Raw genomic sequence first — 25756 nt, forward strand, 5'->3', positions numbered from 1 at the left:
CATACTCTTGAGCGACACTAGAGTGACTGAAATTAAAAGAAACTGACATTTTTTATTACTCTACCAGGGCGAGCAATTTATAAGTGGGTACAGAAAGTATTCTGACACCCTTACATTTTTTACTCTTTGTTATATTGCAGCCATTTGCTAAAATCATTTAAGTTCTTTTTTCACCCCATTAATGTACAGCACCCCATATTAACAGAACACAGCATTTTTGACATTTTTGTAGATTTATTAAAAAAGAAAAGCAAATATCCCATGGTCCAAAGTATTCAGACCCTTTGCTGTAACATATTAAACTCGTCCATTTCTTCTGATGATCTTTGAGATGGTTCTACACCTTCATTTGAGTCCAGCTGTGTTTGAGTTCATGTCAGAGCAAATGAGAATCATGAGGTCAAAGGAACTGCCTGAAGAGCTCGGAGACAATTGTGGCAATGGACAGATCTGGCCAAGGTTACAAAAAAATTCTGCTGCACTTAAGGTTCCTAAGGGCACAGTGGCCTCCATAATCCTTAAATGAAAGCTTTTTGAGACAACCAGAACCCTTCCTAGAGCTGGGCGTCCGGCCAAACTGAGCTATCGGGAGAAAGAGCCTTGGTGAGAGAGATAAAGAAGGACCCAAAGATCACTGTGGACGAGCTTCAGAGATGCAGTCGGGAGATGGGAGAAAGTTGTAGAAAGTCAACCATCACTTCAGCCCTCCACCAGTCAGGGCTTTATGGCAGAGTGGCCCAACCAAAGCCTCTTCTCAGTGCAAGACACATGAAAGCCTGCATAGAGATTTGCTAAAAAAACACCTGAAGGACTCCCAAGATGTTGAAAAATAATATTCTCTGGTCTGATGAGACCAAGATAGAACTTTTTGGCCTTAATTCTAAGAAGCATGTGTGGAGAAAACCAGGCACTGCTCATCACCTATCCAATACAGTCTCAACAGTGAAGCGCGGTGGTGTCAGCATCGTGCTGTGGGGGTGTTTTTCAGCTGCAGGGACAGGACGACTGGTTGCAATCGAGGGAAAGATGAATGCGGCCAAGTACAGAGATATCATGGACGAAAACCTTCTCCAGAGTGCTCAAGACCTCAGACTGGGCTGAAGGTTCACCTTCCAACAAGACAATGACCCTAAGCACACAGCTAAAATAACGAAGGAGTGGCTTCCCAACAACTCAGTGACTGTTCTTGAATGGCCCAGCCAGAGCCCTGACTTAAACCCAATTGAGCATCTCTGGAGAGACCTGAAAATGACTGTCCACCAACGTCCACCATCCAACCTGACAGAACTGGAGAGGATCTGCAAGGAGGAATGGCAGAGGATCCCCAAATCCAGGTGTGAAAAACTTTGGCATCTTTTCCAAAAAGACTCATGGCTGTATTAGATCAAAAGGGTGCTTCTACTAAATACTGAGCAAAGGGTCTGAATACGTATGACCATGTGATATTTCAGTTTTTCTTTTTAAATAAATTTAATAAATAAAATGTCAACAATGTGTTTTTCTAAAAATTACTTAAATGATTTTAGCAAATGGCTGCAATATAACAAAGAGTGAAAAATGTAATGGGGTCTGAATACTTTCCATACCCACTGTATATTGTGTTCTTTATAATCCATATTTTACTCACTTTTTCCAGAGGTATGATGGAAAAACAAAATTGTACCATACAGATGGAAAGACAGTATACCAGACCAAATCTGTAATATTTATTTTTAATACATGTAATAGATTAATATTTAAATACATAATTGTTATTAAATTATTATTTATATGGTAAACAATCGTTTTCACCAATTCCATTTTTTGTTAATTTTTTTATAAAGTTTTAGTAAATCTCACATTTAATTCACTTTTACTTACAATTTGCAATTTCTGAGTGATTTTTTTTCTACACCAAATATTGTCCAGTGTAGTAATTAAACATTGATATACAGCACCAATAAATAAACCACCAACAAAGCAAGCAAGCAAACAAACAAAAGTGTACTGTATGTTCTGGAATACATTTTTAAAATCCCTTTTGAGGTAATCTTGGTATCACCATTACCAACAACATAAGCCCTTACATTTTACAAGGTTATACATTTAGGGTGAGAAGTAAGTTTAAATCATGTCACATTTCCACAGCATCCAGCTAGACTCTCATCACCTCAGAGGTTTGAACCGGAACAATGAAATGGCACATGGAATAATGACTTCACATAGTCATTAACACCTTCACATGGTCATAAAAAGGCTGTCGTGGCTGAGAACTAAAAATGAGTTCAAAGTAGGATGAACCAATGTGTCTTGCAGGCATCTGTGCAATAAACAGAAAAAAAAGAAAAGGAAGGGAAGGGAGGACATTTTGGAAAAGGAAAAGGAAATGATTGACATGAGCTGTAAACCAATATAAGCACTTGGAAGATAAAAAGGGGGAGATCTGTGAAAAAATAAGTTTTATTATAAATATAGTTTCAATTAATCCAGCCCTGAAAGTATCAATAACAGCAGTTCAGTGTAGTAATTAGAAGTAGATTATTTTACCCAATATCTGTGAGGCTATGCACTTTTGTGCGTATTCAAGTGTCAAACCATAACCTTTCTAAAGCTAAATTCAATTAAAATTAGCAGCTCAGCAATATCTGCACTCTACTCTACACGTGCCTTATGAAAAAAAACAACCTTCCTTCCCTGAGCAGACTAAGTTAGAGACAGGTTTGGTGGTATTTTTAGGTTTAAGGGTGGATTAAGGTGTACGGAAATGTTCAACAGTGTCATTATAGATCTAATTACAGCTGTAATTACATCCAGGTATTTTTTTTAGTACAACTAGTACAATGTATCTGTATCTCAGCCTCCACGGGAATGTCTATGGTACCTGGTACTGGAGAGGAGAATTTGGCTGATAGTGGAACCTCAGATTCAGAAGGAACAGAATGGTTCAGCTCTATACCCTCTCCGGGGTACTGGAGGGTTCATGAGAGTTTGCCCAACCAGTCCACATGTGCTTTGTGGATTTGGAGAAGAAATTTGACAGTGTCGCTCGCGGCGTCCTGCGGAGGGAGCTATAACACCCCCTGCTTAGGGCTGTTCGGTCCCTGTACGACCAGAGCAGGAGCTTGGTTCGCATTGCTTGCAGTAAGTCAGTTAAGTTAAGGTTCTGTTAATAATTTTTATGGACAGAATTTCTAGGCACGGCCAGGGACCAGTGTGTCTGGTTTGGGGACCATGCGATTTCATCTCTACTTTTTGAGGATGATTTTGAGCATGCACTAGGATGGTTTGCAGCCAAGTGTGAAGTCCGAGGTTGGTGGAGAGTTCCTGCCTCAAGTGGAGTAGTTAAATTATCTTGGGGTCTTGTTCACAAGTGAGGGAAGGATGGAAAAGGAGATTGACAAATTGATTGGTGCAGCTTCTGCAGTAATGCGGTTGTTGTAACGGTCTGTTGCGGTGAAGAAAGAACTGAGCTGTAAGATGAAGCTCTTGATTTACTGGTTGATCTACGTTTCTAACTCTCACCTATGGTCATGAGTTGTGGGTCATGACCAAAAGGACAAGATCCCGGATACAGACGGCCGAAATGAGCTTTCTCCGCAGGGTGGCTGGGCACTCCCTTAGAGATAGGGTGAGAAACTCAGTCACTCGGGAGGAGCTCAGAGTAGAGCCGGTGCTCCTCCACATCGAGAGGAGCCAGCTGAGGTGACTCGGGCATCTGTTTCAGATGCCTCCTGGACGGCTTCCCGGAGAGGTGTTCTGGCCATGTCTCATTATTATGTCTCCTGGCTGGTCTGGGAATGGCCTTGGTATTTCCCTCGGAAGAGCTGGAGGAAGTGTCTAGGGAGAGGGAAGTCTGGGCATCTCTTCTTAGACTGTTGCCCCCGTGACCCAGCCCCAGATAAGCTGAAAATGATGGATGGATGTATATAACAGTGTATATAACAATGTAGAAATTTGTTATACACAATAAGCGCATTGTCTCAAATAATTTATATAAATGTTAGTAGTTAATGGCTTAGTTTGCCCCAGAATAAAAAAAGCTTGGAACAACATGAGGGTGAGTAAATGACAGAAATTTCATTTTTGGGTGAATTAACCCTTGAAGTATCACGAGATTTTAAAATAAGTCATGTTCACCAAATCAAAAAATACATTAAAATAAAAAAGTAATATTGTGAAATATATTATTACAATTTACACTCACTTAAAGGATTATTAGGAACACGTATTCAGTTTATCATTAATGCAATTATCTAATCAACCAATCACATGGCAGTTGCTTTAATGCATTTAGGGGTGTGGTCCTGGTCAAGACAATCTCCTGAACTCCAAACTGAATGTCAGAATGGGAATGAAAGGTGATTAAAGCAATTTTGAGCGTGGCATGGTTGTTGGTGCCAGACGGGCCGGCCTGAGTATTTCACAATCTGCTCAGTTACTGGGATTTTCACACACAACCATTTCTAGGGTTTACAAAGAATGGTGTGAAAAGGGAAAAACATCCTGTATGCAGTCGTCCTGTGGGCAAAAATGCCTTGTTGATGCTAGAGGTCAGAAGAGAATGGACTGACTGATTCAAGCTGATAGAAGAGCAACTTTTACTGAAATAACCACTCGTTACAACCAAGGTATGCAGCAAAGCATTTGTGAAGCCACAACACACAACCTTGAGGCGGATGGGCTACAATAGCAGAAAATCCCACCGGGTACCACTCATCTCCACTACAAATAGGAAAAAGAGGCTACATTTTGCATGAGCTCACCAAAATTGGACAGTTGAAGACTGAAAAAATTTTGCCTGCTCTGATGAGTCTTGTTTTCTGTTGAGACATTTAGATGGTAGAGTCAGAATTTGGCGTAAACATTGAAGGAGAACATTGATCCATTATGCCTTGTTACCACTGTGCAGGCTGGTGGTGGTGGTGTAATGGTGAGGGGGATGTTTACTTGGAACACTTTAGGCCCCTTAGTGCCAATTGGGCATCGTTTAAATGCCACGGCCTACCAGAGTATTGTTTTTGACAATGTCCATCCCTTGTCCATGGCTACTTCCAGCAGGATAATGCACCATGTCACAAAGCTCAAATCATTTCAAATTGGTTTCTTGAACATGACAATGAGTTCACTGTACTAAAATGGCCCCCACAGTGACCAGATCTCAACCCAATAGAGCATATTTGGGATGTGGTGGAACGGGAGCTCCGTGCCCTGGATATGCATCCCACAATCTCCATCAACTGCAAGATGCTATCCTATCAATATGGGCCAACATTTCTAAAGAATGCTTTCAGCAACTTGTTGAATCAATGCCAAGTAGAATTAAGGCAGTCCTGAAGGCGAAAGGGGGTCAAACACAGTATTAGTATAATAATCCTTAATGTGAGTGTACATTGCAAAATTATTAAAATATAACTGTTTTCCATTCTAATATTTTTTCAGGATTGTTTGATGAATAAAAAGTTTAAAAGACTATAATTTATTTAAAATAGAACTCTTTTATAACAACTTTAAAGTCTTTATTATCCCTTTTGAGCAATGCTATTCATCATTGCTGGAGAAAAAAGTATGATGAAATGATAAAGAGAACAGAGAGGAATGGGATTCAGGTTCAATCCCACAATGCCCACAATAGCACTGATGGATCAACATGAGAGAGCATGTATGCTAAACGCAAGGCCATGGCTCCCACATAAGTCATTCTTAAAGAGCCATGCTCTTCATTGCCCTTGAGGTGGACATTAAGAGTTCTCACATTTTAGGTGCTGATTAAGACTCACTATCACCACTGTGACTCACTTAAAACCACAACTCAGCCACTGACTGGAGTGTATGCATAATTTATCACTGCCACACAGAGCTGATAGCATTGATCATGTGTGAGACCGTGAGGGATAAGAACGCAGAAGCGGCAAAAACAGAGATACGGAAGATGCTGGATCACTTAATCTAAACTAAGAGAGATATATCAAAACAACTGAGGAGAGGCTGGTGAGGTTGAAGATTTAGAAAACAACTCTTGTCCTGATAAGAGATCTGATAGACAGAAAAGTCCTGTACATGGGAATGTGACGAGTGCTGCTGAATCCCAGAGATGAGAATGATACAGAGAGAGTGAAAGAGAAAGAGAGACATTGAGATGGAACAAAAGGAGGGGCAGAGTTGTAGTGTGCAGATGAAAAAGTGGTCAACAAGACTTAAGTTGTGTTCACACTTGTAGTTTGGTTCTTTTGATCCAGACCAAAAAAAGAAAATGATACATTTAATCCTGGATCCAGTTGCATAAATATAGCCATTGTGTTAAGACAGTGTCTCAAGTTCTTGTATAACCCACTAGCATTTAGTCAAGGGGAATTCATTCTTACTTTTGGTATCAAATTAGGCCAATCTAACTTTTTACGTAACTGATCTTAAAGAGTCATGAACGGAAGGAAAGAAAAACTTGACTAGTCTTAGTTTTTTTATGCAACCGGCCCTTAGTTCACATTAAGCCCTTTTAACACAGAGATTCTAGGAAATTCACTGATAATGTGTCCCAGGATTTGTCCCGGGATGGTTTGATTTTCGTTCATTCACGCTGCCAGTGATTTTCTGGGATCGGTGCCTGTAAAGATCATATGACATCCGGATGTTTCTGCTGCATCTTAAGTTTGCTCTCGAAAAATCACGCTTGTGCGTTTTTTTGATGCGATCATAAACTAGCGAATCGCGTACCCTCCCACTAAGCCAGCAAAAGATATCAGCTTCGGCGCCATCACAACGACACAACCCTTACGGCATTGGTCTTGACTTTTGTTCACACGGCACGTTCCGGGACTGTTACTAGGTCCACATCTGGGAATCGATCCCAGGATCATTCCAGGTCATGTTTGCATGCACACAGAAGGCACTAGTAATTTTATGGCAATTTTCTGGGATCAACTCTCTGCGTAAAAGGGGTTTCAGCATTAACACTGTCATTTTTAGGGCTAAAGTCAAAATATTTCCTCTGAGATCTTCAACACTTATGTTATCCCATGACGTCTGCAACTAAAGCCAAAGGATTTCCTTTGACTATACAATAGAACTGTCCAGTTAATTTTACAACTTGCCCCAAATGTGCTCAATGGGGTTGAGGTCCATACTTTGAGGTCAGTCCATAATTTTCAATGTTCCAGCAGATTCCTATCTCTGACTTTGAAGATATTTAATTCGTTTTACGGGTTTAGTAATGGCCATTTCAACAAAAAAAAACTCTTAAATATGCTTAAAAATGTTTTGGCTTTTACCACTGTAATGACATCTTTACCAGCCGAGAACTTGCGAAGACCTTCTAAAAAGTGTAAATGAGTCAAAACAGCACTAGGAATTGCTCCGTTACACACTATAACTGCCATGCATATTATTTCTGTTATTTAATTTTTTTTGTTATATTCGTTTAATCTATTCATGACTATTGAGTGTTGATGTCAACAAGTTACTAAAGTACATTTGCCTTGCACACAGACATTTTTAAAGGTGCAACAGGAAAGGTTTAAATTTTGGTGAGAAGTTATTCTCCGTGTGTGGATTACAAGAATAACTTTTTTTAATAACTAGATTTTACTATAGTTGCTTGTGTTTTGAGCAAAGAAGTAAAGAAGATTTGTATTTTCTTAATGTATTTTCTATTTACCTCTTTATAGTCTATGTGAACGAGTTTATCTTTTACATTGTCATACTGAAGTTTGACGGTGGATTTCATTGATAGAGAATGTGATGACAGATCAGTAACCAGTACCATCAGTAACAAGAACTGATGCAAAGACATCATTTCCAACACCTGCACCAGACTCTAATTGGCAACGTAGTTCCTACGACAAGAAAAAAACGGAATGCTTGGGCATTTAGTCATTTTTAGGTTGCACATTATGACATTACATCCTGTTTTCGGTTCATTTAGATGTCTTTGATCCCTGATGTATTCAAATTTCAGTCAAACCACACAGGATTTTGCTTGGAGGTGGACCGAGACCCACCTTATTAGCAGTCTCAGTCTGCTTGTTTGGTGCGCACCAGGGTTCGGATTGCGGCGTTCACACATATTCAAATAAACCACACTAACAGAGTAATCGCACCAGGGTTTGTTTTAATAACCTGCCAAGTGTCAACAAACCTTTAAAGTCATCATGTCTTTTTCTCGTGATAGTCTTTTTTTCCTATTGTGATGTATAGCCAAAAAGTATATAGTTTCTTCTTAAACAAGAAAAAAATGTAGGACAGGACTTGAGTTTGTCAAATCGGGAATTGTTTGGATGGTCGTGGTTTGCTATTGCTGTGATGTCATATGAGTGACAGGTTGCTCCGCCCTCAGAGAAGACAATGATGTCGCTACAAGGGGGAGGGGCAAGTTATTTTGATGAAAGATTATATGAATTTTAAAAATAGAACTAAGTGAATGGATAATTTAAAATAAATACTTTAACTCCATAAAAATTACTGTCCATATTTATTTCACGGTGACCTTAAAGTTGGATTAAACAGGGACTTCACCCAAAAATGAAAATTCTGTCACCATTTACTCACCTTCATTTCATTACAAACCTCTATGACATACTTTTTTCTGTATAACATGAAAGGACGATAATTTGAGAAATGTCTCCAATAGAAGTCAATGGAAGTCAACAAGAATTCTTCTAAATATTTTCTATTGTGTTCTGTAGAAGAAAGTCATACAGGTTTTGAACGTAGAGAGAACGTAGAGCTTTTACAGAGAAAACATTCATTGAAATTAAGAAGTACAATGAATGTCTTGGAAAAAACTAATTACAATTTTTTTTTTAAATGTACAATGCTTTGTAACCTTTTTTAATTAACCGCAAGAAAATCTCTACAGAACGGTTGTCATAAATGTTACCAGATTATTGGTTTCTTTCTCAAATATTAAATGGCTGTATTTTTTAGTGCTATTAAATAATAATAATAATAATAGTCAAAGAAATAGTGAAATACTGTTGGTGATCTCGTGTTTTTTTGTTGTTGTTGTTCTTACTGAGAATCATCCATAAACGAGTAAGCTACATTTTTAATTTGCAGGGAATATAAGGTGGAACATTCATAGCATAATACTCATTACACAACTCTTGAGTACTTTTCAAAGGGCTACTTTTTACTCCTAATTTGAGACAGGTACTTTTCCACTACTAGAACTACATTTTGATAAGTCACAGTTCTTCTACTTAAGTAGGCTTTTTCAGTACTCTTTACGCCACTGGTAAACGATGACATGATTTTCATTTTTTTAAGGTGAACTCTGCATTTAAGAAGTTGTAGAATTGTCAGAAAAGGTATAAATCAATGATGAGCTATAGTGACGACATTAAACATTAACCATTCAGGCATCTTAAGACAATGCTAGGCAAAAAGTCTTTTGACAAAGATGAGGCAACTGAAGAAGATTAGTTCACTATACTTTAGGCATGTGTGATTTCATGAACAACCGTATAAAATAATTTTTTAGCAGCAAATACAGCAATCATAATCAACACTCTCACACACACAGCTGCTAAATTACTAGGCTAAGCTGTTAACTATAAACCCATTTGGTGGTAAAATGTGAATTACATCAATATGCATTAACACATACACAAATAAATCTGTTGTTTGTGTGAACAAAAGATGTGCTTTAACTGAAAGGTTTGTCCAGCAATTTTACATCACCTAATTGTTTTTGTGAAAAAAAAACTTGCCCCATTACAACAAGCTTAAAATGCCAACATATTTTTAAAGAGAAAAGCACAGTAAAATACTATATAAATTCTTTATTTTATGGCATTGATTTGACTTAACCCAATTACAAAGTACTTAGTAATATAGTTCTTTATATTTTTTATATGAAAAAATACAGTAAAACAGATATATTGTAAAAATGTATTACATTTCAAATACATTTTCAGCTTTAAAATTCAAATTTTTTAATCCAGTCTTCAGTGTCACATGACACTTCAAAAATCATTCTAATATGCTGATTTGTAACATTGTAAATGTGTCTATTGTAATTTTAGATCAATTTAACGCAAGTATTGATTTCTATTCAAAATCTTACTGGGCCCAAACGTTTGAATAAAATCTGTATCACAACAGACTTGATCGGCATTAAAGGGAACGCCCACAAAAAACATCATATCCGTTTATGCCGTGAGGGAAAACAACCCATAAGAATGAACGTGCATAGACCTTGTTCGATGGTTTATCTAAAGATTTATTATTATGTATTGATGTCGACAGATTTTTGCTTGGTGCAATGCCGAAAAGTTGCTGTGTGGCATTCTGCACCTCTAACAAGCAAAAAAAAAAAAAAATTTGATCTGAAGTTTACAGATTGTCGAATTACAGACGGAGGCGTTCGTCAATTCCGAAAGCCTTTGCAATACGTTCATCACAATTAAACATGCACTAAATAATGATGTATTAATTTAAAGATGAAAACATAAGATATTTCATTAATGCAATGGCAAAAGTTTGTTCAACAAAAATGCTAATATAGTCATAAGTTTGTCACGGGACTCGAACTGCGTCAAAAAGCAGTCAACTTATCATTAAAGCAGTTTTCCCGCAAGCTAGCATGTGAGGTTATTAATGTACAAAACATTCAAAAGTCTTTCTTTATTTCATTAAGGGAAGGGCTGGGCTCATGTGTGTGCTTCAAGCTTACAAGCTGATAGTCACATTACACTTGAATGACATTCTCGTCAAAATGCATAAGGGTCCCACAAATATTTTAAAAGAGTCTACTTCATAAATCATTCAAGTCTTTCGATGAAGACGGTTGCTGTAAAAAAAGGAAAAACCTTTGCTTTTGTCAGTAATTTGAGAATAGTATTGTGACACTGACATGTCAACTCCAAATTTGCTTTGTAAAATCTAAATGCCGAACTAATCAATTTGTGCATGGCTGAACTAACAAGAAAAACGAATAAATAAACAGATAAAGGTACATGCATGCAATACAACAGAAAACTGATGGATTTCTAAACTTTAATCCTGTGTCATTGATGCCAAACAGCTCATCATATAACTGGATTTTAGGCTTTCGACAAATGTTTGTTAAACGTGGCTTTGCGGCAAATTAACATTTGACATAAGACTCTGCGCATTTCGTGTTTTTATTCTAGCCCAAACAAATACATGAGCAAATGCCCTTGGCATTGCACACGGCATATTCAGAAAAAACACTTCATGGCACAAGACAAGTTTTATGATCATTTTAAATGCATGTAATACACACTCTAAATCCATTCAATTCAGGAACACTGCATAAACGTCTTCATCGAATAAATTTCATTTTGATTTATGAAGTAGGCAAGTATTATTTGTGGGAATAGCATGCATTTTGATGAGAAAATGACACCTTTGGCCATTACGTTGGTCGCTTTTCCAGTCACAGATACTGTACGGACAATGACCCAATACGCCTCAGTTTTTAGTATGTATCTTACCCTGTCAAGCGGCAGAAGTGATTCTAAATAGGCTATACTGGGTTAACGTCTTGCATTTCCAGTGTGGGTGAATGGACTGTTTTCTTCCACGCTGACTCCGCCCCCAAGCCACGCCCCCAGCTATCAAGTACAAAAACAGATATAGCAGTCCATCTGTATGCATATCCATTGAAATATGTGTAGCCTATATCATCATTACCAAATCAAGTACTGCATGGCATCCAGAATTCCAGTACATTATATGCCATCCATCACTTCATGTCAATTATCTCTATTTAGCGAGAGCAGGAGTAATGTCCATGCCAAATGGTGCACTTTAACTCACAGCATCCACTTATTTCTCACAGATTAATGATGTGAGCTGCAAATTAAAAAGTGGAGGAAGTACATGGCCCATGGCTTTATGGTTTTAAAATGAGTTTATACATCACACACTCTTTTTTTCTTAATATCAACCTTGTAATGCCTTGCAGTTCAACATACTCATGTCGACGATTTCATTCACCCATCACCAGAGTGACACTTCAAATGCCTTCAAGAAAGAAAAAAAAACACCTAGCTTTTTGATTGTTTAACCTGAAGCTACACATCAAATTACGTCTTAAGATGATATATGAAGTTATTCCAGACAGTTTTCTCTTCAGGAACAGCCCGGAGCTCCTGGTGCAAGGCCTATACCGTCGTCTTAACATCAACAGACCACAAATGCCTCAAATGGGGGTTTGTTTAAACAGCAGTATTTACGTGCAGGTCATGTCTGCCTGCTTTTGCCACATTTGCGTACAATACAATACACATCAGGCGGGTTGTGAACATTGTGTGGGCTGCATGTCTGAGGCTGAGACGGGCCAAGTAATAACATCTTGTCACCTTATACTAAAATGTATTTTTAGGTAGTGTGGGTTGGTATACTTAAGTTACCAAAATTTGTAGGGTTGCAAAAATAAGACACACTTCGTTAAAAAAAAAAAAAAAAATTGGCAAAACGTTTTGTTTTGCAATTACATTCTCATGTTTGAAAAAAAGAATATAGCTATAAAAGATGCAAATGTTATTTTTTATTTCATTTTTAACAAAACACACAGTGGAAGTAATTTGATACATGTGTACATGATGTTTACATCACTGATATAATAAATATTATATTGGTTCATGTTGTGTAGGTTCAGGAAAAATCCACACTTAAAAAAAAAAAACCTTAGTACTAATTTCTCCTAGCCTTTTCTTGTTGACTCAACTTTTGTTGATCTTCCCAATATTAGCCCCTCTCAAGAAAACAGCATAAGCTACAAAATAAACAATGTTGTTGAAATATTGTGAAGTGGTCATATGAACTGCTACACTAGCGACCATTTAAAAAAACAATAGGACTATGCAAAATCTACATTTAGTATCTCCGTAATGGATTGAGAAAAGTGCCTACAACCTACTGTAAGCACCAATGAGTAATCAGGAAAGAGACATAGGCTATTAAAATTAAAAGTGTTTAAAAGTGCACAACTCTTCTTAAGTGGAATTAAGCTTTTTTTTTCCTCACGTGCAACCGATAAAGCACAGAGTCATTAGTTGGGTTAGAAAAATAACTAAATTATAGTTTTTTTAAGTAGAAAATAATTATGTAAAGAAATATATTAAAACAAGTGATTAAAAGTACACAACTCTTCTTAAGTGGAAGGAAGGAAGCTACGGAATTAGAAATACAGGCCTGCCCCTAACAAAAGCCTGCTTCAAATAAAAGCCTGTTCCATTCTTCAGTTCAGGTAAATAAAGGCCCCCTAAAGGCCTAAATAAAGGTCTTTATTTGAGGAATTGTGGTATGTTGTATATTACGATGTTAACCCTTTTTCCACTGACGTTCAAAGCATGTCTAAGGATGATGATTTTTAGAAGGCAGACTGAGATGGTGAACATGGTTTGTGTAACATTAGCAACACATTATTAGCTGATTGATAAGCAAAAGGCTAATCATATTAATTACCCCTTTGTGTAAATACCGAAGTTGTAAAGAGTGATAACTTTGTGCAGAGTTTACTTCGGTAAAGGTGCCCTAGAATGATTTGAAACAATATGTTAAATTGTTCTCTGATATCTACATAGAGCAGGGGTGGGCAACAGTTTTAGTCTGAGGGCCACAGTTACTTTGGCAAAGTAAACGGAGGGCCACACAGGACAATTGCAGTTAGACATAGCTACATGATTAAATCGTACAAAATTATTAAATGCAGATATGTATAAGGCTACAGTTACTTTGACTTTTGCCAGCCTAATTCAAGGCCTGATAAATATTTTTTGCTAGGTCTGTCTGACATAGACTACTTTAAGGTTACAATAACTGGATTTACTACACTACCCCCTGCATATTTTTCAACTCTCATTCAAACCAGCTGTTGCTATTCAAGATCGAAAACTATTAACAAAACTGCAAATGTATGTATGCAGATCACATTAACATACAGACATACAGGCAATCTGGCTTGGAATTATCAAATTTAATTGGGGATACCTTCATCACTAAATGAAAAAAAAAACATATTCAGCTTATTTCACTTGTTATTATTCCTTTATTGTAATTTCTTTTTTTTTTAACAAATGTTGTTTAAAACTTTTATGAAATGGAACACAATTTAACTGCAGGTCAACTTCCTCACACGTATGCTTGCTTAAGGTTTAAAGAACAACATGGAATGGTTCTATGCTCACAAAATGTAAATTTGATTTAGCTGTATCATCATCCCCACGTGAAATTGTTAAGGGGGCTTAACTTTATACCATCATTGATCAATACACACTGATAACTATCTTAATAAAAAGATAAGCCAGTGTCCTTTATTATGCATATATTAACCCTTTCACGCTTAATTTTATTATTCTAACTGACTCCCGAGTGAGTTTTTTCAAGGCAATTCCTAGTTTAGATTGTTCCCCCTTAATGTTTCCATGGCAATCTGTCATATTTGTCACGTGACACCGCACCGACAATAACACTGTATTACAGATGCATCGCTTTTATTCCCAGAGAATCCGGGTCATCAGTTTCTCCTGAAATACATGCAAGAAAGTGGCCAATAAACTGTGACAAGAATAGAGTAAAATTCCACTATGTTTGTTTGATATAATATTACTTTCGGAAAAAATATATTTGAATAGATTCTTATTGCTGCTTCCACAGCCATCAGTGTGTATTTTACTCAAAATGTATTGTTTTACTCGTGCTTATGTGTATTGAAATGTCTGAAACCTAAAATAAACATTATGAGTGTGAAAAAAAAACTGCATAGTTGTGATATATGACAGCGCTGAGGCTGAGCTTGTCCGTCTCTGGCTCAGCGCCAACCAACGAGCAAAAGCACAGTTTGAATCCGGCATGCAACATCACTGAACATTCTAAATACCATGCGGGACCGTACTCTCAGGGGCACAGAAGTAAAAATCCCATATATGCGACCATAGCGATCAACAGCTTAAACATTTCATTTGTAATCCTGAGTACAAAAATTCAACTTTCATCCAAATTGCCAGCAAAGAGCACATCGCGGGGGCCGGATTGAAGCACTATGCGGGCCGGATCCGGCCCCCGGGCCGTATATTGCCCATGTATGACATAGAGGATATGTGGCCTATTTAAGGGCAGACATTGTCCAGATACAGTTTTACAGGTCCATTTACAACCCTATAAATTGTCCCTAGGATGTAATGCTCTGTTTTTGCTTTATTTAGAAGGGTCATGAATATTAATGTTGAGCTCTGCTCCGATTGGCTTATTTCAGCAGCTCACAGCAGTTCAGTGAAGCGGCTCGTGAGTCCTGACCGTCCTGACAGAACACAGACAGACTAAATGATACTTTAAGCAAAACATCTCAAATAGAGATTGATAAAATACAGCTTACTTGTTTATTGGTGTTTTCAGATCATCCGCGCACGAGAAAGAGCTCGAATTCGTGTGGTTGCCAGATTTCAGTTATTAAATCCCCCAAACAAAGCTTTTCTGTGAAAAAAACCCATATGCATCCGGTGTCCAATCTGGCAACCATATGCACGCAAGCTCTCTCTCTCGCGCACGGATGATCTGAAAACACCAATAAACAAGTAAGCTGCATTTTATCAATCTCCATTTGAGATGTTCTGCTTAAAGTGTCATTCAGTCTACATTTTAGACTTGTCTTTTTTCATCAACGATATTGCATGTTTATATAACGTTAGTCACAATGTAGGCTAACGTTACGCAGTGACTGTGACGTAGCCTAATCTGAAATATAAATAGGCAAAAACATCATAGGAAACACCATACTTCAGTTCTCAAAAATATAAATATATAACTTATATTTTTATAAAATGAATAGCCTTGTCAAATGACTGTCGTTTTAACTTATATGGTGGAAAAGGTGACGTTTGCTAGAAGGATCGAGTGAATGATCTGTAAGCAAAGTATCTACGGTTGTATTCTGTAACACAAAATAATATTACCCTGTCATTAGACACACTATTTAGTCTTGTATTGTACTTGGTGTTTCCAATTGTTACTGTACTAGCATCTAACATTATCTAGACAATGTTGTCTCTCTAAGAAACTTTAAATTTAATCAGAAATTGTTTAAACAGCCAATAAGTGGATAAATCACTACTTACTGCTTGCAAGAATACAGTTGTAATTGCAACTTTCTTTAGTTTAAGACGCTGAGCGAAGCTTGCTTGAAATGGGCCGAACAAACAAACTATCTTGAATTAAATTGTTGTATCGGATTATAAACATAAACCATGACTGTTGACATTTTTATCTGTGGGAATTGGGTTTAAAAGTTTCCTGAACAGCCTGAAACATGAAGTGTGTCCATGCGAGCAGCTTGTTTTGATGATTCAATCAGTCATTTCCACCTGACAATGAACATGTTTGGACAGATGCAAATGTTGCATATAAATGATTCCCAATGCTTGCGTCACTGTTGAGTTTATGTTGAGAAGCACTTTTTTTCCCATTGTGTTATGGATTCACGAGATTTACATAAGAAGCAGGAGGCAATGATGTTTGAGACTCACAGTATGTGATGTCCATGTACTTAACTCTTATTATTTCACTATGGCAAGGTTAATACATTTTTTCCTTCTAGGGCACCTTAAAGTTGAGCGATTGGGTCTCTAAGCTGGGTTGCGTTCCACTCCACTTTTAGACACCCACTTACGAACTTCCATAAGCACTATAATAAATCCATATAGTCTAAATTTATACAAGTAATTATTTTAAAGGTCCCATTCTTCGCGATTCCATCTTTCAAACTTTAGTTAATGTGTAATGTTGCTGTTAGAGCATAAATAATACCTGTAAAATTATAAAGCTCAAAGTTCAATGCCAAGCGAGATATTTTATTTAACAGAAGTTCCCTTTCAAAGCCTACAGCGAACGGCCGGTTTGGACTACAGCAGACAGTTTAGGGATGTAATGACGTCACTAGAACGGTTTGATGACTAACCCTCCGCCCACAAGAACACACAAAAAAGGGGGCGTGGTCTTGTTGCTCTCCCACGTGGAGAAGAGCGCACATTCAGCGCTTGCATCTCCCCGTTATGGTAGGAGGCGGGACCTTTCTGGCCAAAGTGTGCGCTAAGCTGCTGGCCAATCACAACACGGTAAGCGCTGGCCCAATCAGAACTCGTTACGTGTTTCTGAAGGAGGGACTTCATAGAACAAGGAAATCATCAGGCCGTTTTTAGGACAGAGGAAACAGCGGTATACAGATAAGTCAATTGTGTGAAAAAATACTTTTTTTTACGCGCAAAACATGAACTCATGTTATATTGCACACTGTAAACATAATCAAAGCTTCAAAAACACGCAAAGAACGGGACCTTTAATTAAAATATATAACATTTTGTACCATATATTACTGATGTGCCATTGCGTCAGACATCTAATGACATGAAAATCTGTTTTCTTGACAGCCAGCATCAAATGCTGTAAGAGTGCCAAGTTAACAAAGGTCGACTTCACAAACAAAACGTCCGAAATGGTGTTTGTGCAGTAGACTGTTTGATTCTCTCATTAATTAACTGAGCTGAATGCTAAATGAACATAGGCTACTCTGTTAATTCAGGGTATAATCTGCATTACTGTCATTTCATAATTTAAAATGCGGGCAAAAATTAAGTATTACAATTTCGCCCATGAGCCAGTTTAAAATAAACAAATAAACTACTGCTAGCTGAAGTGAAACACTAATATTTTCTTGCCCTAACATACCGTTCACCCCATTTCGTGTATGAAAAAAACATGCAAAAGCAAATATGTTTGTACAGTTCGTATGGCATCAGAAGTAATTGCAGTAATACAGACACCCCCCCTCCAGCCCTGGAATTCCTCATTAATGACTTCAAAGGAACTTAAAGCTTATGTAGCAATGACAGCAGTCAGTAGTTGAGCGCTGGGCTACTGCTTCTGCTTCACTGTTTCCTATTTTTTGTGTCCCTAATGTCTGTCTAGCTGTGGACATGACTGCAGGGTAAGAGACACAGAGGTGTCCTGTTGTTTGATATTCAGCGAGAGCAATGGAGCTGCGGTAATGGGGTGTGGAGCGGGGTTCAGGGGAGACTGTACAGTTTCAGACAGCTGAGGGAAAACAGGGGGAAGTCAAGATCCCTCATGTGTGTTTAAGACCGTAAAATGGGTAGAGACAAAGAGAAACATACTAAACAGGAGGGCCGAGTTAGGGAAGTACTGTTTACTAAAGATCATGTGTTGCTGAAGGGCAAATATTAGAAAATGAAACCATAACAGGGCCATAGGACTTCTGTGTACTTCTTTGTACATTACAGTCACTACAGCAAATTGCTGTAATATTTTTACCCATGCAATGACAAACATCATTATTGGCTTAGGAAAACCATCATAAAAACCATCAGAGGCACTATTCAATTCGTTTTTTAAGCAACACAATATTTAACATTAGACGTTCGTGATATCACATAATAATTTAGATGGGATTGGGATCTCTGTAATTTTTAATAAGGTGGCAGTTTATTGTTTGGGTGTGGTTGTTTAACGGACAGACGGATGGATGGATGCTAGACAGGGGATCGATGGATGCTAGACGGGAGATGGATGCTAGACAGGGGAGTGGATGTCAAAAAGGATGGATGGATGCTAGGCGGGGAGAGGGGGATTGGGATGGATGGATGGATGGATGGATGGATGGATGGATGGATGGATGGATGGATGGATGGATGGATGGATGGATGGATGGATGGATGGATGCTAGACAAGGGATAGATGGACATAGAAAGGGGATGGATAGACGGATGAATAGATGGATGCTAAACAAGGGATGGATGGATGGATGGATGGATGGATGGATGGATGGATGGATGGATGGATGGATGGATGGATGGATGGATGGATGGATGGATGGATGGATGGATGGATGGATGGATGGATGGATGCTAGATGACGCTGAATGGACAGATGGATGGATGCTAGACAGGGGATGATTGGATGGATGTATGGATAGATGGAATATATATTCCATCTATCCATACATCTATCCAATCATTCCGTCTAGCATCCATCCATCTGTCCATCCAGCGTCATCTAGCATCCATCCATCCTATATATATATATATATACACACACACACACACACACACACACAACTGTTAAAATTTTTGGGGGTGAGGAAGACTATTCTTCTTTGAAATAAAGTATTTTATGCAGCAAGTACAATTTAATTCAATGAAAAGTAAAAGACTTAAATTGTTAAACATATTTCCAACTAATTCTTTATTTGTCTAGATTTTTCGTTATTTTAAAATTTCTCTTCACCAAAGTATACTAATAAAAATGTTTCATGGTTTCTACATGAATAGTAGCACAACAACTGTTTTCAACATGGATAATAATAAGAACGTTTCTTGAGCGCAAATAGAAATAGAAAAAAGAAATTGTAAAAATATTTCACAATATTACTTTTTATTTTTGTTCAAACATAAGTTATAAGAACAAATATAATCTGAATCGAACCCTTGAAAATAAGAATCAGTGCCCAGTCCTTACAGGCAAGCAAAAAAAAAAAAAAAAACCCTGCTTATACACAGTCTTTCTGTGTCCTAAATTCAATTAATTTGTTGTTGGATGACAAACAGACCACAGCTCAGACTCGAGTTCTTGACCTGTGTAAGCCGTCGTGTCGCAGTGTTTTCCACCTCTAGACATCAGCGTCTGCTCCTGCCCGCACAGGAACAAGTCAGAGCGGAACAAAGATCCGGCTATAACTCCTGTCTAATGATGGCCGTCTGCTCGGAAACGGAGCAGAGGTTGATAAGAGAGAGCCACTTCTTCTGTCTCAAGTTTCATCTGTGTCATTTCAACTTCAGCTGTCACCACTTCACTGACAGCTTAGCTCTTGTTAAATTCATCCACCTGCTCCTCATCACAATCCTTCATAATGATCTCCCACCTCTATTAAAGTGTTGCCATGTGCGGCAAAGTAAAGAAGACGCCGCGTTTTCGCCACATACCCTTGTGCACCATCTGAACCATCTAGAAAAGAGGTTACCTTCTCTTCGGTTTATTCAAACTACATTTCAAAAGATCATAATACCAAAAGCTCAAAACACAAGAAAAGTAACACCATATGCTAATGTAATGTTTCATTGTTATCTCAAGTACAGTAAGTGGATCCTTAATGTGCAGTTTACTAAAGAAAACCGAATATAAATACAAGAGTGTGCATACTGCACATTAAATGATTACAAACTAAATGTAATAAAACCCAAAATTCTCATATGCCCTATTTTTGTACTAACACTGGAGAAAAAATGTCAAGTATTTAAGAAATCAAATGTGCTTTTAAAATATTGCACATTAAAGCTTAATTTCGTGAAAGAAGTAGTATTTAGGGGGCAGCAAAAGACTAAAGTTAAAAGTTTTAGGTAAGGTTTTAAGCTTAGGATCTGTTGTCATGACATCGGTCAGCATGACGACTGTGCTGAAATTAACAACACTTGCAGAGTAAAGGGTGAACAGTTAAATAAATGAGAGAAACGAAAAACATTAATTTAACAGAAGTCCAAAATTCAAAAAGATGAATATAGAAATGTATTTTTACAAAAACAAAAATTTAAAAAAGGCTGTATATAATTACAAAAAAAGGAATTAATTAAAGTGTATTTTAAGTAGCATGTTTCCCATTTAAATGGGCAGTTTGGGCGGGAAATATTTAAGGCCTCCCTTTTTTCCTTTCCTTTTTTATTTTTAAATGAATAGGCAGTAAACATCACAGCCATCCACCATGATAAGCCACTATGATCAGATCTTGCTAGTCGCTGCAGATAGTATCGGGGGAGGGGCTCTCTCATTATAGCATTTGATTGGACAAAAATCTACGTAGTGCAAGATGAGTCATCAATAATTTGAGTATGTTTTTTCAGAAGAAAAAGACAGTAAATTGTATGCGTATATCTGCTGAAGGCAATACAGTGCTGCCTTACAATCAAAAAATAAAAGAAAACGTTAAAAAATGTGTACATAAAGTTATGTAAGACATTCTCCTTAAACGATACATACTGTAAATTACAGACGCTCGTTTCTGACAAAAAATAAAAAAAATTATTGCGACTATCTCACAATTCTGACTTAGTGTTGCACGATATACCGGTACTAGAAAAGTATTGCGATACCCTGCTATTACAAACGGTACGATATGGACTATTATAAGTACCGGTACTTTAAGGAGGACAGCGCCTATGAGCTGTATTTCTTATTTTCGGTGAATGTACGTGACAGCAGGTGTCAGGACGTGTGTGCAGAGCTCTGCTTCAGCCGCTCAATAAACATTAGAAGCAGAAGAGTTAAATATATACGAGCAACGCATGACAAAGAAAGCAACAGAAATATGCGCGCATGAGGAGAAAATTTTGCACTCTGACCTGAAGCGCGCGCACACGCCTTTTAGACAACAAACAAGCAATCGCCATTCAGTTCTTTCGCGGATTATTATTTGGGTTTGAATGGTCAAAATTTTGTAAAAATGCACGGTCTGGCGAGTAATCAGGTAAACACAGTCTATGTCTTTGGTGAACCTGTAGCCTACAGCTGAGGTAATTAGATCCGTGCAGGTCTTAAGCCAGACCCTATATTCTGTGATTAATGTTAAGCAAACAATGAAAAATAGAAAACCACCACATGCTTGGCTAAATAACTAAAATATATTAATTAAGAATCAGTGTATAGTTAAATTATAGAGTGTAGACTAAGTAAGCAGTTTTATATTTGATTATTTAATTTCTTTCTTGACTTGCTACTGTTAAATAGACCTAATGTAGCTGAAAAATAAAGAACTGTTTTTGTCATTAATTTTCATTTTTTTGCTTATTTTTAAAAACAGATACAATTAAAATCTATATTATAATTATGAGATTATATTTTTAAAAATATTAAATTACTCGAATCATAAAATAAGATTTTGGTCATCCCAACCTGTTCAGAAGTGAAAGGTTAAATAATGATAACATGATTGATGTGATCTCTGTAAGGATGTTCACACTGGCATGCAGTTATTACAGCAATAAGAGGAGGAATGGTCAAAAACCTGCGCAGGAACTGCTGGCCAAGTGATTTTTTAGTAAAATAAAAATAAAACAATGAATAATAAGTTCTGTTGTCATATTAATCATATTATCTGTTTTTTGTTTTTTTTTACAGTAGTATCGGTTTAGTATCGTTATCGAGGTATTTTAGTCTGGTATCGTATCAAAGTCATAATTTTGGTATCGTGACAACACTATTCTGACTTTTATCTCACAATTGCGAGATTACATCTTGCAATAAGGACTCCATAACATGCAATTGTGTGATAAAAAAATCACAATTATCTTTTAAAATGTTTTATTCTGTGGCGGAAACAAGCTTCCATAGTAAATAATTACTATGACTTCAAACATCTTTTACAAAACACAATCACATCCGTTGGTCTACGAACTGAGCGAGCAGAGAGCCGCAAATCTGCTTTCACAATTATTTCCAGTCTCACATAGGCTCTAAAGAAATCTATATTTAGCATTACAGACTCCATCTGCAAGTATTTTTCATACGTTTTCATCATCTTCTCTGTTCCTATAGCCATCTCACCCTCCATTCTCTGCCTGTCCGCGGCAACATCTGGCAATGAGAACATTCTGCTGCTGCAGGAAATGGCAAATCTGTTCACAGTGCCCTTGAGCGTGGTACATTAACCTTACCTCAAATCTCACCCACCTTCATCAGACACCGTAAATGGAAACACACCGGCTGTACGGTACGCAAACGCAGGCGTATTAAAGCTCGTATGCGTGCTTTCTGGCGAGAAAGAGAGGTGAAACTAAATGAAAATCGTACGTGACTTCTTTTTGCATGGTGAAAAGAAATGCTAAGGAATGGTTCATGTTAGGTACTAACATTTAGGTTTCACATTTAAAACAGTTAGGTAATGATGGTAAGAACGTTCCACACACTATCCATTTTTCCTGTATGACCGCATTCTATGCTGGAATCCTGTCAGTCCTGATGCATTCTGGGAACTTATGCAGTGGTATAGCTTCATAGAGTCATACCGCTGACTTGTCAAAATGTCAGCGACTTTGCTGAAGCTCACATTCTCTCATATAACTTTAGCGGACTGACATGTTATTTCCAAAGTAGTAACCTACAAAGCTTAGGTAATTTTTCATGTCTAGATGGAGGCCTAATTAGTTGTCCGTACACTATATAAAGACCAGGCAAACTAATTTAAGCACCGAAAATCTTCAACAAGCCTCAAATTCAAGTTAATTCAACAGATGAACAACTGTCCGTTTCATAAGCACTAGCAAAATACAGATTGGTTATACTCGGTTTGCTTGCATGGTAAACATCAATTTTGCAAGGGATTAATCTAAGAGAGATTGCACTGGCTCCCAAAAAGCATATTTCAAGCTCACCAGAGGAGGCTGAAGTAATTAAGTGAGTGAAGTTTCCTCAGGGAAGTTGGGAGGCTTTCATTACCCTTTCTGATTCATTGTCCCAACACAATATCAAACAGAGGAGAAGAAGAGAGAGGAAGAGAACGCCACCTTCCTTCTGAGGCAGGCCTGCTGTGATTGAGCGGGAGCGAGTGTGTAAATCCGGGTGCGGTATCTGACCTCGGGCTGGCTCGCCGCTTTATTCCACTCACTGGAACACTCCACAAGCTGTCAACATCCATGTCCATGTCAATCAACATCGCCGTCTTGTCCCCGGCCTCCCTTCAGTTCCCTGTAAAGAGCAGGGCTACTGCTCAGATTTAACTGCTTCACATAGCAGGCTATGTTGGCAAGAAACTGGGTGGATGCTGATCATTCAGTCTAAACAAAATGACGGTCGACACTAAGGGTAATTGGGAATACTAGGGTCACGAAGGCTGACTAATCAACTAGTCATCCAAAAACTGACTATAATTGGGGAAAAAAATTCTCGCTTTTTTCCCCTTTTCGTTAGATATTTTACGTGGCAGTGCTTTAATTAGCATGCTAATTAAGATATTTAATTACTGTGCAAACTAAAAGCTAAAGCACAAAATGCTAATTAAAACACAGCTGCAAGAAAGAAAGAAAAAAAAATCTGGAAAAAAAACCCCTCACAAATCAACTGGTTGCTGGATAACTGGGCAAGGGGTCTTAAAATCATTTTGATGCCAAGAAATCCAAAAATGAACAAAGACAGTTTATTATTTAATGTTTTCACTTATACAGTGTGAAAAAAAGCAAGGTATTATTTTAAAATGGGCAATCTTAAATGACAGACTTTTGTATATCATAGTAAAAAGCCAAAACAAATGATTAAAATATTAAATATATCTGGAAAATCTGTAATGTTAGACGTAGAAACCTAATATTGTGTTGGTCCCCATTTTCCTGCAAAAACAGCCTTGACACGTTGAGGCATGGACTCCATTAGACCCCTAAAGGTGTGCTGTGGTATCTGGCACCAAGATCCTTTAAGTTCTGTAAGTTGCGAGGTGGGGCTGGATTGAGACCTGGGGAATTTGGAGGGCAAGTCAACAACTCAAACTCGTTGGTGTGCTCCTCAAACCATTCCTGAACCATTTTTACTTTGTGGTAGGCCGCATTATCCTGCTAAAAGAGGCCACAGCCACCTCCCTAGTGCCATTTCCATGAAAGAATGCACATGGTCTGCAACAAGGCTTAGGTAGGTGGTATGTGTCAAAGTAACATCCAAATGGATGGCAGGACCCAAGGTTTCCCAGCAGAACATTGCCCAAAGCATCATATTGTATCTGTCATCATGCCTTCTTCCCATAGTGCATTCTGGTGCCATGTGTTTCCCAGGTAAGCGACGCACATGCACCCGGCCATCCACATGATGTAAAAGAAAACATGATTCATCAGACCAGGCCACCTTTTCCCATTGCTTCGTGGTCCAATTCTGATGCTCACATGCTTACCGTTTCCACTTTCGGTGGTGGACCGGGGTCAGCATGGGCATCCAGACTGGTCTGTGGCTATGCAGCCCCATACGCAACAAATTGCAGAACTATCCATCAGAACCAGCATTAACTTTTTGAGCAATTTGAGCTACAGTAGCTCATATGATTGATCAAGGGCGAGTCTTGTCCACTCTCCACGTGCATCAATGAGCCTTAGCCGCCCATGACCCTGTCCCCGGCTCACCACTGGTCCTTCCTTGGACCACTTTTGATAGATACTGATCACTGCCGACCAGGAACACCCCACAAGAGCTACCGTTTTGGAGATGCTCTGACTTCTGATGGGCCTTGTCAAACTCGCTCAAATCCTTACACTTGCCCATTTTTCCTGATTCTAACACATCAACTTTGAGGATACATATCCCACCCACAAACAGGTGCCGTGATGAAGAGATGATGAGTGTAATTCACTTCACCTGGCAGGTCATATGTAATGCCTGATCTATGTATATTTATTTGTAAATTTTAACAAATATCCTGACAGGACTGACAGGTTGTTTTTTTATAAAACCATTTATCAAATTTCTCATGACCCCTCTAGACGCCCATCATGGCCCTACATCAAAGACTAGCTGACCATCATGCCATTCAGTTTTCTAACATGTTAACAGTAACTTTTGCGTTACACAGAGAAAAAAAGAAAAATGAAATGTCATCACACAGAAAACTAATTTGAATTCCTCTTTCCTCCGCAGTTATCCGTCACATCTACTTACACATTAAAAGCAGCAACTAAATTGGTTTCTAAATACTGTAAAGAAAGCACCTTATTTCAACCTTATGTAGCTTTAGAAAACCGAAAGAAAACGAAATATGCGGAAACAAACTCATGCATGAAGG

At 37.9% G+C, this 25756-nt stretch overlaps 1 protein-coding gene across 1 annotated transcript in view; it reads right to left on the reverse strand.

The window, feature by feature from the left end:
- The window catches only part of suclg2 (succinate-CoA ligase GDP-forming subunit beta), a 160852-nt gene that overhangs the window by 96863 nt on the left and 38233 nt on the right, over nucleotides 1-25756 (reverse strand). The window lies entirely within an intron of this gene.

The sequence above is a fragment of the Pseudorasbora parva genome, chromosome 22, assembly GCF_024679245.1.
Source record: "Pseudorasbora parva isolate DD20220531a chromosome 22, ASM2467924v1, whole genome shotgun sequence".
Classification (NCBI taxonomy): Eukaryota; Metazoa; Chordata; class Actinopteri; order Cypriniformes; family Gobionidae; genus Pseudorasbora; species Pseudorasbora parva.